The following is a 14,885-nucleotide window of genomic DNA, read 5'->3' on the forward strand; positions in this document are numbered from 1 at the left end:
TTTTGATTTTTATCATAAGTCAAGAGCCTTATTGTATATTACTTCCTAAAAGACATACCATTTATAAAATATAAAATAATGGTTTGCAGGAGGGGTGGGGAGGCCCAAAAGCCATTCTCTTTTGATCTTTAGAAGTTGAAAATGTCGATTACCTTAATAAAACTATGTATCAATAGATTGATATGCTTCATTGCGTAAAATTTTATTGTTTTACCCAAGTGTATTTCATGTCGCTTTTGCTTTAACAGTATGTACTAGGAAATGCATGAGGTTTATCGCAAGCCTGCAGGAGAGGTGGAGTTTGATATACTACTTTGTTAATGGGAAAATTTGAAATGATTTAATCAGGGACCTATTGACAGGCGAAGCGATCAATAATGATTTGTCCTGCAATTGGTCCTTAGCAGTCCCCATTTTGTTGCTTGTGAAGCTGATACAGTTGTAATCATTTGCTTTGCCATGCTGTATGTGCAGATACACATTCATCAAGGGGACAAGAATGGAACTGTAACCGTCATTTCCCTCCTGACCCTCAGTAAGAAAAGAGCAACAACGTTTGAAAGAGACTGAGTTCTAAACGATCAGGGTCAGGTCAGCTGTGTACAGATATGCCCAGCTTTGCTTCTTCCTTTTATAAAATATTTATGAACTTAAAACAAGAAGAGGCAATGTAGTCATCTAGGAGTCTGGACTGGGAAATTCTAGTTCTGATGATAAGCCCTCAGATCATATACTACCTTGTATGTATGTAGGAGAAATATATATAGTTGGAAATCACTTTATTCATTTTGATTACTTAGCAGAGTATATAAAACCAAATGAGAAAATTTCTTCAAAGTGTTTTTTTTTTCATTCCAGAACACCAAGTACATATAAGATATTTTCAGTAATTACATATGACATTTCAAGTCAGATGATGGAAGACAATGTAGGAAGGCCCAGCTGTGTTAGTATCTGTACCATTTTACTTGATCATTCACAACTGTCTATAAATGAGATGGACTGTGGCATAGCAGGCCTTCTGGTTGCGACAGGTGGCCCTAAGCATTAGTTCTGAATCTAAATCCCAAAGCAGACCTGGTAGGCAACCACATATACTGTTCTCACAAACCCCTATTGGCCACATGCTGCTCTTTGCTTCTTAAAATACTATAGGGGAGGATAGACAAGCTGCCTTGCCCACTGCATTTGTAACCCCATCTCCTCATACTATTTCACTTGGCTTTTTTCTACTTGCATTCTCCTGTACCATTTTCTACCAGTTGCTGACAGCCCTGAATTCATGTCTGCTCTGGCAGTGATCATAGGAATCTGAGTGACTTGAGATACACACTTAATTGGTCTCCGTTACAGTCGTTGTCCCTGCTGGTGGAATAGCTGATGGTGTTTCCTTTCTGATTTTCAGCCCACTAATACAATATGTTAAACCTTCGTGTTATGGAAGAGTTTCTGGATAATCATTTAGTGTGTTTGGGCAATGTGGTGTTCTGCATAAGGGATATTTTGAGCTTCTCTTAACCGCATAGTGTCCCCCCACACTCAGTGTGTGCTGACTCCTTTTCTGCAGGCAAAATATGAAGCCTTCAGGGTTGCCTTTCCTTTCTCCTCTACTTCCAGACTCAGTTTGATCTCTCCTACACCCCAGCCATACTTTACCCCTTCTTCTTGTCTTAAGAGGTTAGCTTAGTCCATTCTAATAGTTCTCATCAGATATGACTGTATCATTTTTTAGGCTTCAAACATTCAATGACCCACATCGTTTCCAGTCCAGCTCTTGTAACAGTACAGGAAATGTTGACAACTTGGCCCTGAGCTCCTTAACACTGCAGCCTTTCCAGATTACATGCTAATCCCCCACTGGCCACAGTACTCATCTGTAGCTACCAGAAGGATCTACATTTTTTAAAGGCCCACTCTGAAAAAACAAACAAACAAAAACTTCTGTTGGGAAAATATGCTAGGGCCCCTAAATGAGAATTAATTATGCCTTCTTCTCTCATAAAACTCTCCATGCACTTATATGGTGCCTATTGCACTGAGTAATTGATTATATCACTTCATTTTCAAGGCAGTTTTTACTGGTTCAACCTAGGTATGCAATATGCAAGAAGACATTTGCCTGCCATATATCTTTGTGTCCCCTAACTGGTTTAAAAAGTACTGGGACTTTCCTTTTTATCTTAAAGATATAAATCCTCATGTATATTTTATCTCTTTCATTCACAAAGGCTCCAATTGTATTTGAAAATCTTCCATGTGCTTCAGGTAAAGTCATCTCCCGCCCTAGGATCACTGCTCCTAGTGGAGCAGTCACCACAGACCATCCTTCAGTGATCAGCGCAAAATCTAAGATTGGTAGAGTCCAGTAAAATATGATTATGAGACTATAGGTTTTCAGGGAGGCAGAATATGAGAACAAAAGAATCTTGGTTCTGGAGCTATTATCTCCTGGGATTGTAGAAAGCTAAATGGCCGCCTTTTGTCCACATCGCTCCTCAAATCACACTGTTAGCCTATTCTGGGTCATTTTGGTGTCATGAGCCAATAGATGTTCTCTGCAATAGAAAGGGTCCTAGCTTAGGGTAGGTTTTTTTTCCTCTTAGCTTATCCAGAAGGGTATGACTATAATTATTTGGTACAAAATTCCTCTCTATGTGCCTCTCAACTAAGCTTAAACGTTCCTGCAGTCAAAATACAACCATGGTATTACAAGGATGAATTCTATGTTCTGTATCTGTTAAGCTGCCTCAGGTTCCCACTTCAGGGTCTGTCTTTCCCCATTGGCTTTTTACCCAAATAGCTTACTCTGCCTGGAATGCTTTCTCTTCCCCTTTTACTAACTCTAATACCTCAAAATCAAATTCAGGTATTGTGTCATCAGGAAATGCTGCTTCTCTGACTCTTTAGGGACAAAAATAATTTACTTTTCAGTTGTGTGATGCTAGAACCTAGCATAATGGTTGCCCCTTCATAGACGTTAATAAATGCTCATGGAATAAACAAATGAAGTCATCTAATCGAATGCACTCATTTTGCTGGTTAGGAAACTTTCTTTGTTCAGAGTCATAACTTACCAGTCTGGTGTCACATACCTATTTTATCTCCCAAATTGATTTTGGAATTACCTATAGAAGTTCACAAGGGAAGAATATTTTGTGATTTTAAAAAAATGCCAGTGCTTCATTCAACTTTTTAATATGAATCAATGTTATCAACTATGTTGTAATATGGTTAGTAGTATGACCATTCATTTCCTTTTATCACTGAGTACAATTTCATTGTATGAATATTATACAATTTGCCCACCACAGTTACTACCCTTCTATGTTATTCTCAATTTTGGTGTATTGTGGATGCAGCTACTACAAACGTTTGCATTCAAGCCTTCATGCAGATGTATGTCATAATTTCTCTGGGGCAAATACTAAAAACAGACTTTCTGAGCCATATGTAAACATGTTTAACTTTCTAAGAGGTTTTTGAACTTGTCTCCGGAGTGGACCTACCATTTTACATTTTTACTAGCACTATTAGTCATTGCAAATCTCGATTTTTGTTATCGTGCTAGTCACTCTGATAGGTAGTTTTAATTTGTATTTCTCTAATTATTGAGGATGGCGGGCATCATTTTGTGCTCGTTTTCCATTTTGGCAATATTACTCTTTTGCAAAATATCTTAAAATTGCATGGCCTTGTTTATCAATTTATCTTAAGTTATAAGAATTCTTTATTCAGAATATACTCTATGCACTGCAGAATTTTCGCCCAAAATTCTCTCTTAATTTTCTTATCCCTTAAAAAGTCGATGTTTTGATTTTGTTGAAATCTAGTGTAACCATTTATGTGTGTGTGTGTGTGTGTGTGTGTGTGTGCTGTACAAGAGATCTTTGAGTAAGTCAGGCTCAAAAAGGGGTTTTTCCCCCCTACATTTTCTCCTAGGAATTTTAAAAATGTAATTCAGACATTTAGGTTGATTGTCTATTTTTCCAAGTTAATTTTTCTTAGTTGTGCAAGATCAGGATTGATACTCACTAGACACCATTTACTAAAAATGCTATCCTTCCTCTTTTATATTGCTATCCATGTATAAAACCAATTCATTATATGTAATATGGGCTGGTTTCTGGAGTCTGGACTTTGTTCCATGGAGTTATGTCCTTACTTCAGTATTATACTTTCCTATTTTGGTAGCTTTATAAAAAGTAGAAACTGATATAAAGTCCTCTAACTTGGTTCACATCTGTAAAAATTATTTGGGCTATTCTAACTTATTTGCATTTCTATGTATTTCCTGGGATCAGCTTTTCCAATTGCAACAAAACACAAAAGAAAAAAAAAGTCTGTTGGAGTTTTTTATTGAGATAGCATTTGTTAGCATTTGATCTATGGATTATTTTGAAACAATTAACATTGTAATATTGAGTGTTTCAACTCATAATTATGATATAGTACTCCATTTATTTAGGTCTTTTATCATTTCATTCAACAATATTTTATAGTTTTTAGTTCACAGTTCTTTCACATATTGTTGAAATTATCTCTTATTATTTTACGTTTTTATGTTCTTCTAAATGTGATTTAGCTTAGTTTCTATTGATTTGTTGATATCTAGAAATGCAGTTGATTTTATATTAGCCTTGTTATCTTAAGACCTTGCTGAATTCAATACTTTGTTGTAGCTTCCCTAGGGTTTTCTACATACACACTTGTTATTTATAAATAAAGAAAAATTTGCTGCTTTCTTTCAAATCTGTATGCCTTTTCTTTTTATTTCCTATTCATAACTGCAAAATGCAATGCAATATGAAAATATTGGAACTCATTTTGAAGGTACTGTTTTCTTGAATAAGTGTAACAAGCTTTCTAAAATATACATCAATGTAATAGTTTGGCCAACTTAGATTTTAAAATAGAAGGGAAAAGTGGGATAGGAGGTTGGGAGAGAAATTGACATTCAGTAAAAATAGACCAGGTAAGTTTTATCTCGTTGATCATCCAAGCAGCTTTTAAAACCATGCTTCTTGACTTGGACAGTTAGCTTCAGACATCATCAATGCCTTATCATATGTAATCATAATTACAAAATTATTTTCTTATTCAATTCTCTTTTTAATGTTATTTATTTATTTGCGGTGTAGAGAAAGAGAGGCCAACAAATAAATGGAGTTCTCCTTTATGCATTTAGTTGCTACTTGCTTGCAAAGGCTGAAGGTGGGCCAACCAGAAGCTAGGGACTGGGAATTCAACCCAGCTCCCCCAGGTGGGTGGCAAAGCCCACCCACTTGAGCCATCAACCGCTGCCTTGCAGGTGTGCATCAGTGGGAAGATGGAGTTAGGAACGGAGCCGCAGTTTGAACTTCAGTGTGGGATGTGAGCACCTCAAGTGCTAATCCAAACACCTGTGCCTTGTTCAACATTTTATCCTTAAAACATTTTCTTAAATATGTACTACCTTGATATTTATTGAACCAACATTAAATAATTCAACAAAATACTACATTGCACATTCAGTATGTATGGGTATGTTTGTGATTCTTGTTCAGTAACAGTATAGTAAAAGACAGTACTGTGTGAAAATAGAGTTCTATAACCTTTTTTCCTCAAAGGTATGATGCTATTCTTCCCATGGTAGGAAAAACTTATGCTCTCTCAAAAACATTTATGTTCTAACTCCTGAAACCCGTGACCATGTACCTTACATGATTAAAGGGACATATTGATGCTGTGAAGGATTCTGAGGCAGAAAGGTTAGCCTGTGTGATCAAGTGGGCACAATGTGATAAGTCTTGTACATGAAAGAGGTCGCAGCAGGGCATGAGCCAGAGAAGAATTTGAATGTGATGTGCTGCTGGTTTTGGAAATGGCAGAAAAGCTATGAGCCAAGGAGTACATCCCATTTCTAGAACCTGGAGAAGAAGCAAATTTTCCACCAAAGTCTTCAGAAGAAACTTGCCATGTCTTCATTTTAGAGCCTGAACTTCAGAACTGTGAGCCAGTGAGTCTGTTGTTTTAAGTCCATGAGTTTGTGGTCATTTCTTATAATGACCTCTCAGGTAAGTAGGATTTGCCATGTAAACTGCAACAGATGAGAAATACAAGTTTATGTTGCTGTAATTCCCTTTCTTTCACAATAGCTGATGGCATGCATTCATTTTCTCCTGCATACAAGATGAAAGTATTTTGAAGACTTCCTTCCAGCTTTGATGCTGACAGGAAAAAGATCACAGGAATTGCAGCAAGAGTGAGGGAAGAAGAAAGGTGTTGGAAGAAATTGATCCTTTTTCCTTGCCTGATGAGGGATCTTGCCGGTATAAAGCTCCAGGGCTGTAGCTGGGTCCTCACACCCACTACATCAATTCCATTATCGATGAGGTTGGGGCACGCTTGCAGCACAAAAGGTCAGTCTCCTTCCGTCATCTTTTACTTGGAATCTGGCTGCCCACAGTGAACATGTGCTCTGCACTGCTGCTCAACTGCTCAAGCCCTGCAAAGTTTGGATCTCTTAGTATGGAGCCAGGGGCCACAGGAAGCCTGACTGATTGTTCAGTGCTACTGTAGGCAACCATGTAAGATTGCATCTCAGTTCTAATAAAGCCAGTCCTTAATGTAAACTAACTTTATCGGAATCAAAAATGTATTGAAATACGAGTGTGACCTTCACATGCTTTCACAGACTAGGTTTTGATTTATCAGGCCTCAAATATCACTCAGCAGACCAAAGAAGGCATGGCTTGCAAGGAAGAAATGAAAATGGTGGGTCATGGAATATAAGTTAGAAAAGAAGAGAAGCGAAAGGCAGTAGGGATTGATGATAGATGTGAGCAAAGATGATTGGATGGGTTGCAGGTTACATCAAAAACAGCAAGGCACTTCCACAAGAGGGATACTTGGATGGCGAGCAAGTTGGGAAGTTAATACCTGCAGTCAGAATAAAGCATTTGTATATGAAATATTGCAGATGTTATACTTTTTGTTGATGCTATGATGTAAGAAGTGGTAGATCACTGAGGTAGAATAGAAAGAAACATCACTGGAAAGGTGAAGAAGTCAAAATCCCAGAAGACCCTGGTGTTAGAGGACTCATCCACATTCATGTTACAGTCACCCAGAAGGATGACGGAAGTAAGGAAAAGGAAGAAAACTGAGTTGCCAGCTAACTTTCCTGAGAACGAGGAAGACCTAGTGATTCCCAGTAGGTGACAGCAGCATGGAGGGGGAAGAGTGGCATCAGCAGATGGTGTGAGCCCACATGGAGCAGAAGGGGCTCAGGAGGGAAGAGGAATAACACTCCCAAGTTGGCATTGAGGAGGAAGTCTGGTGCTGAGGCACTTTGGGTAAGAGAAAAATATTCACTTGACAAAACTTCAGAGAAACCATGTCTTTGTCTTGTAGTTTGCTTTTCTGCAAGTGAGAAGTTGAGTAGAACCTCAGAGAAGAGGTCGGAAAGTATGGTATATTGATCTCACATTGGGAAGTGAGCCTTACAAGAGTAAGAAGGGAATAGTTTGCGCAAGAGGGGCTTAGGGGTCGGAGGGTGGAGTTAAGTTGAATTAAGGAAATGAGGTTCAGGTAACTGATGCCTAAGGAGCTTGGAGTTCTGATGACAAGTGGCGTCAGCAAGGCTGTATTGCTGGGACTGATCCTCTCAGAGGTGACCGAGCAGTGAACTCTACTGCTCTCATCCAGAAGGTTTCTGTCTGTGGCAGGGCAGCCACCCCCTCTGGGAGCTGGCTGTGGTCTGATCCTAGCCAGACTGAGAGCAGGAGTGGAACCTCCACCGCAGCACCGCACTGTTTGATGACTCGGCTGTTCTCCCCACCCAGCAAGTCAGTTCTCCTCCCTCCCTTTGGCTTCTGCCCATTTGATTACTCATCAAAAGGATCCCTCCTTTATAAATGGAATCACTGCTAAATTTCTTTGAAATAGAAAGCAACAGAGTAATACGCAGTTTAATTTTCACCCTCGGAGCCCAAAATATTCCACCAGCAACTCGGGTGAATGAAGAAGAAAGACAAAGTACAAGGTTGAGGTAAGGCAGAGGAGAGGGAAAAAGAAAGGCATGGTATTTTTTTGAATTCTTGGGTTCCCTCAACGTAATAATAAAAAAAATATGAACAAGTCATTTCTTGTGTAAGAGCCTAAAGGAATCGAAAGAGCAGAATACACATGTGGAAATATTGAGGATTTAGACCAGAAGACAGCGAGGAAGACTCCATTTTCAATTCTGTTAAAGGTCTGGATAATGCCAGGTTGGTGGGCAAGTTCAGAAAGGATGTAAGGAGACACTGCATGTGAGTACAGAAGGCCAACCCAGCACATCATCTGTTGGACAAAACTGAGTGATGCCTGTCAGAAAGTAGGAGCAACACCTGTCTTGAAGACTGCCAGTATTTTTTTGACCAGTATGAACATTCAATTATTGTGGCTGACACCTCCTAACATTACCTTCAGGCCTCTGTGTACTGTGAAGGAGTCACCTAATCCATGTGAGTGAGATAGTTGAAGTGGAGAGGAAGAGTTTTGTAGACAACCATGCAAAGTAGTAACCCTTGGACTGTTGACTGAAGGAATGGTGACGAATGTTGCAGACAAATATTTCCATATTGCCATAATATTTTTTTTTTATACTCTACCAGATAGGGACTTGAACTATTTAGCCACAATAAACCTAATTTCTTCATTTATAAAATGTAAATTAGCACCAAGCAGGGCTGGTTACTCCAAAGATTAAGTTGTATGATACATGTACAGCATGTAATACTAGACACTTTAACAAGAAAAAAAAGTCATTATTATCACTGAGGAATACATAATTAATAGGTGCACAGTAATGCCAAAAATAGCAAACTCCTAACAGTAGGACTCTGCCATTTTAAGGTTTCATGACCAATACCTTTGGAAAATGTTTCACACTATATCCTCCCTGTAGAAATGTACATATTAACAATGTTAACCCATTAGACTCTGAGCGTTCCTAAACCTGATTAACCCGGTTTCTCAACTTTACATACATGCAAACTTAACATCTGTTACATTTAGTTCTCCCAAAAACACAATTTGGGGAGATAACTACTTCTTTCCAAGGTGGATGTTATAGACTGAATGTTTGTGTCTTCCCATAAAACTGATGCATGAAGCCTTCATCCCCAGGGGTTGGTGTTTGAAGGTGGGTCCTTCAGGATACAATCAGATTCAGAGGTGGTCATGAGGGTGGAGCCTTCCGATGGCATTGATGTTATGACAAGAATAAGAATGGACTCAGGCTTGCTCTCACGCACTCACTGCATGTTCACAAAGAGGTACTTTGGCACACAGTGAGATAATGACCACCTATGCCAAAGAGAAGAGGCCTCAGCATAAGTCTCACCTTGCCAGAACCTTGACTTGGAACTTCCCAACTATGAAACTACATAAAATTCGTTTATGTTGTTTGGACCACCCTATCTATGGTATTTTGTTATGGCAACCCAAATAGACTAAGACCATGAAGTGTCCAGAAGCAAATCTACCATTCACCTTAAACAGCCATACAAAACAATGGTTCTTAAGACAGGGGACATGAAACACTGATGACAGCACACTGTATGACTGCCCCAATTCTCTCCTCATAACAGGTCTTGTGGACACAGCAAAAAGAAGGAAGAATCCAGAATGAACATGCCTGAGTTGAGGGGATGGCATTGAGAATCTATGGAAGCCAAGGCAGCAAACATTCAAGGGACAGAGAAGCAGAGAAAGAGAGAGGAAACCCAGAATCTGTAAAACAAACATTTGCTCAAAGCTGTCCTCGGAGCAGGCACATTAGGAAACTACATGAGGCCAAGACAGAATTACACAGAAAGATCACAGGTACCAAGCCCTTGAGCTCACCCAGTCCCAGAATAGCGCCTTGCCTCACCAGCCAGAACGGAAAAGCTCTTAATTCATAGAGCATTAGATGGAATACTCAAAATGATTTTCCCTCATTATTGGAAAAAATTCACTGTAAACTAGGTATAATTCTAGTCCCGCTTAACAAAGCTTAAAACTAAAACTCAGGGGTACTAAATTAGAGGCAGAGAGATCCTCCATCCACTCTTTGACTCCTCAGACAGCTACAATGGCCGGAGCTGAGCCAATCCGAAAGCAGGAGCCAAGAGCTTCTCCTGGCTCTCTCCTGTGTGTATAGGGGCCCAAGGCATTGGGTCATCCTCCACTGCTTTCCCAGGTCACAAGAAGGGAGCTACATCAGAAGTGCTGGAGTCAGGACACAAATCGGTGTCTGTACAGGATGCCAGCATTGCAGTTAGAAGACTAGCCTGGTTTGCCACTGTACTGACCCCAACATATTTTTAACTATTTCCACAGCCAACGGCTTAATGACCCACTAAATAAGATATCAGTAAGTAACAAGCAAAGCACCTATTTCAGAGGTGATATAGGTGAGGATCATAAACAGTAATCAAGTGGAAAGTTGGTTTCACTCATATACAGCCAATGTTAAAATAATCAAAGACCATTAAAACTATACCTGTGTAATATTTTTAACTTTTGGTTTGAAAAAGGTATAAAACATAGTTTAGCAAAACTCTATTTGCAGCAATACTGGCATCGGCATTTTTTATTGCAGTTGTTTCCTCTTTTTCCATGTTAATTTTAGTTACCACATATAAAAGAGATCATACAGTATTTATCCTTTTGTATCCACCTTATTTTGTGCAATATGTTGATTTACAGTTACAACCATTTTGAATAAAATGGCAGAATTTCATTCTTTTTTATACATGAATAATGTTCTGTTATGTATATATCACATTCTTCATCCATTCATCTTTGGTGGTCATCTTTAGAATCTGTATTTTATTTACTATGAACAGTGACACTATACACATGGTGAGGCAAGCACCTCCTTGATGCAACATGTTCATGTCTCTGGGGTATTTACCTGGTAGTGGGACTTCTGGATCATACGGCAAGTCTGTTTTTAGCTTTTAAAGTAATCTCCATCCTGTTAGGCACAGTGGCTAATTTACATTCCCATCAGCAGTAGAAACGACTTCCCCTTTCTCCACACCCTTGACAACAGTTATTACTCTTATCTTGAATGACAGACGTTCTGACAGGGCTAAGGTGATACCTCACTGTGGTTTTGTGATTTGCATTTCCCTTATGGCTTGTGATGATGAGCATTTTTTTCATATGCTTATTAGCTATATGTGTTTCTTCTTTTGAAAACTGTGTATTGAAGTCCTGTTTCTATTTCTCAAGTACCTTGGATTTTTTTGTTTGTTGAGTTTTTGAGTTGCTGACAGAGACTGATAGACTGGATATTAATCATTTAGGTGAACATTTTTGTCAGAGTTTTTCCCACATCTACTTACCTTTTTATGTAACTTAAAAACCAAATCTTCAAAAAAAATATTATTCTGCTTATTTATTACTTGAAAGGCAGACAGCATATACAAAGAGAGAAAGAGGGAGAGAGAGGATGAAGAAGGAAGAGGAGGAAGAGAGGGAGACAGAAATCTTCTGTCTCCTAGTTCAATACCCAAGTGGCCACAGCAGGTAAGGTAGTGCCAGGTGAAAGCCAGGATCCTGGTACTCAATCCAAGTCTCGCATGTAGGCGGCAGGAAGCCAAATATTTGAAATCTCATCTGCTAACTTTCAGAGTGAAGAAAAGGAAGCAAGGCCAGAACCTAAACTCAATCACTCCTTGACTCCTTTGGAAAATATCAGCACTGCAAGTTGCTACTTAGCCTCTGCACCAAATACTGGGGTGTATGTGTGTGTATCTTATATTCTGAAGCTTCAATAAATTATTATTTGTAGTGGGGTTTTGGTAGCTTCCCTAATATTGTAATATGAATGGTAATGCTATCTATAAGAAGACAGTTTTACTTCTTTTTCAACATCAATATCTTTTATTTCCTTTTTAAAGATGTATTTATTTTTATTTGAAAGGCAGATTCATGGAAAGGAGAGTCAGAAAGAGAGATCTTGCATCTACTGGTTCAACCCCCAGGTGGCCACAACAGCAGGAGCTGGCCTTATCCAAAACCAGGAGCTTCTTCCAGGTCTCCCATGCTGGTGTAGTCTCCCAAGCAATTGGGCCATCCTCTGCTGCTTTCACAGGTCATAGTAGAGAGCTGGATCAGAAGTGGAGCAACTAGGACACAAACCAGCACCCTGAGAGGGTGCTAGCACTGGAGGTTGAGGATTAACTTGCTAGGTCACTGTGCTGTCCCCCATCCCACCACATTTCTTTTTTGGCTTTTTCCTGTTTGCATAGGCTAACACTTCTAACAAAATGTTGCACCAAAGTTGTGAGTGAGGACACCTCACCTGGTCCTCATCCTGGCAGGAAAACATTTTGTCATTAAGTAGGGTATGAGCAACAGGTTTTACATGGCTATCTTCTGTTGGGGAGTACCCTTCCATTCCAAGTTTGCTGAGAGCTTTGATTAGAAACTGAAAATGCCTGCTTAAATATCATTGAGATAAATTATTGTTTTCCCCTCGTATTAATATTGTGAAATGGCTAATTGCATTTGGATAATTCAGTGTTCCTGATTGAATATTAGTCCCCCACAAAACTCTGAATTTTAATTGTTGATATAACAGTGTGAGTGCTGATATGGTGGAGCTTTTAAGAGGGCTCCGCCCTCCTGGCTTGGTTGAATGTTTTAAAGGAAGGGTCTTCAGCAGTGGGCACCCTCTTTTTGTCCTTCTGCCATATGGTGGCATAGCAAGAAGACCTTTGCCAGTGCCAGCACCATGATATTAGATTTCCCAGGGTCAGAACTGTGAGCCAAAAGACATGTGCTTTATGAATTGCCCCGTTGCTGGTATGCTCTTATGGAAGTACAAAGCAGACTGAGACACGTCCATGCAGAAAAGCCAGAACAGGTTTGGGTCTTTCCTTTTCCAAGGTTATCACAGCAGTGTGTTGGGTCTTGAGCAGTATGCAACGGTGATCAGTTTTTTAAAATACCATTGGAAACCCATGGGTTTCAGAAGGTATTTTATGGGTTTCAATGTGCTGTAGTTTTAATCCTTATTGGAGTTCAAGGACCCCATCTTTGGTCAGCGACAGCCCCTTCAAAGAAGCTGCTGACTCTGGCCATCGCTGAGCACTTGCTTGCTGTCTGAGATGACCAAGTGTTCCCAGTTCAGCTTGGTTATTTTCCACCTGAAACCTAAAATAATGCAATTCTCAAAAAAGCCCTCGTATATTTTAGTGGGAAAACTGTCTCAAGGGCATTCATTTCTGCTAGGTTGACTATTATCACAAGGCCTTTTCAAAGGTTGAGAGGGAAATTTCAATCTCAACACAGTGTTTTGATTGAGCTTTTCTCTGTGAGCAGATATATTTGTGTGTGTGTGTATATGTATACATATGGAAAGGCACTTAAAATTGCATGAAAACGGAATTAAAAGATAAGCCTATATTGGTGCAGAAACCTTGAAATATATGCACACCAGAGATTTTTGTAAAAAATCATAGAAAATGCATGAATTATGAAAGTTTTTGCACCAAAATATTCTTCCTTTAATTCCATTTTCCCAAAACTTTTTGAAGTACTCTTGCATGTTCTTTTCTCCATAGTGGTAATCATTGTTCCTAAGGATATAAGAAAGAGTTGAATTAAGTGTTTAGATTGATTTGTTTGCTTTATCCAACAATTCACATACAATAGTCTCAAGAAAATAAAACTACCTTCTCCAACACGACAGTTTTGAAATGCATTCGTCATAGGTTCTCCTGGGTCCAGCACTGCTGTAGTTACTGTATCTACATTATCAGCATATATAGTAAGAATGTAATAGGCCCTCTTCCAGGTAACCCTTATAATTCTACAATTAACTTTATTGCACGCCAGTATTTATGTCAATGTCTTGCTAGGCATTTTGCCTGCCTGAGGCTTGTTTTGTAGTAGATTCTTCAAGAAGTACTCATAGGGGGAAATAGTCTACAGTGTCCACATTTTGATGTGCTTACTTTGGTTAGCAACTTCTCCACGTTCTTTTTACTTGAAAGTAAGTTAAGTTGGATATAAAATCTTTGGCTCACATTTTCTTTCCTTGAATATCTTCAATATGTTACTCTATTGTTTTCACTTACATAGGTAATCTAAATCCTTCCCTTTTGTGTTACAACTTGCTTTTTTTTCAACCTAAATTTACTAAGGATTTTTTTATTAACTTTAAGCCAAGCAGTATCCCAAACTATATTGTAGTGTCAGTTGCTTTGTTTTCATATCGTGAAGCTTTTCCAGTATGATTCCAAATGCATTTTTCTAATTTTAAGCAAGTTTTTAGAATTTATTTTGTTTTTATTTTCTATAGGAAGCCTTGGGATGGGTGTTTACTTCATTTCTTCACATAGCTCTACTAGGCTCTACTTGCCCTTGAATGTGTTTGTGGTGGGATGGTTGCGGACTGAAGCTAATTTCAGCTCAGGTACTCTTTCTGATTCCTGCCTCTCCTTGTGGTCCTCCCTCTACATACTCTGCACCACCTATATCAGATGCCAGGTGAACAGGGTCACCCAGCCTTGGACTGTGGACTTCAAAACTGCATGCACCCCCTAGTAACCTTCCTATTTAAGAAGCTTTTGCCCCTAATGTTAGTTGCCGTAGCGGAAAGCTGATTTCAACTGAAAGGTTATGCGACATGTTCAAGGCTCCACAGCTTGGAAGGGAGGACTGGAGCAGGTCAGCTCAGCTCTTTCCTGATTTTAGGCTTCTCGATTTAAAAATAGTAGTAAGAGAGTTTAGTAGCGCTGTGAAGACATAAAGTGATCAACCGTCTCCCCACCCACTCCCTCCCGCCCGCCAAAAAGCAAAACAAAACAAGGAAGCAGGACAAATTCTAAGAACTACAATTCAAAAATTTTAAAAATTGA

The sequence above is a fragment of the Ochotona curzoniae genome, unplaced genomic scaffold (assembly GCF_017591425.1).
Source record: "Ochotona curzoniae isolate NIBS_2020 unplaced genomic scaffold, NIBS_Ocur_1.0 scaffold_4505, whole genome shotgun sequence".
Taxonomy (NCBI): domain Eukaryota; kingdom Metazoa; phylum Chordata; class Mammalia; order Lagomorpha; family Ochotonidae; genus Ochotona; species Ochotona curzoniae.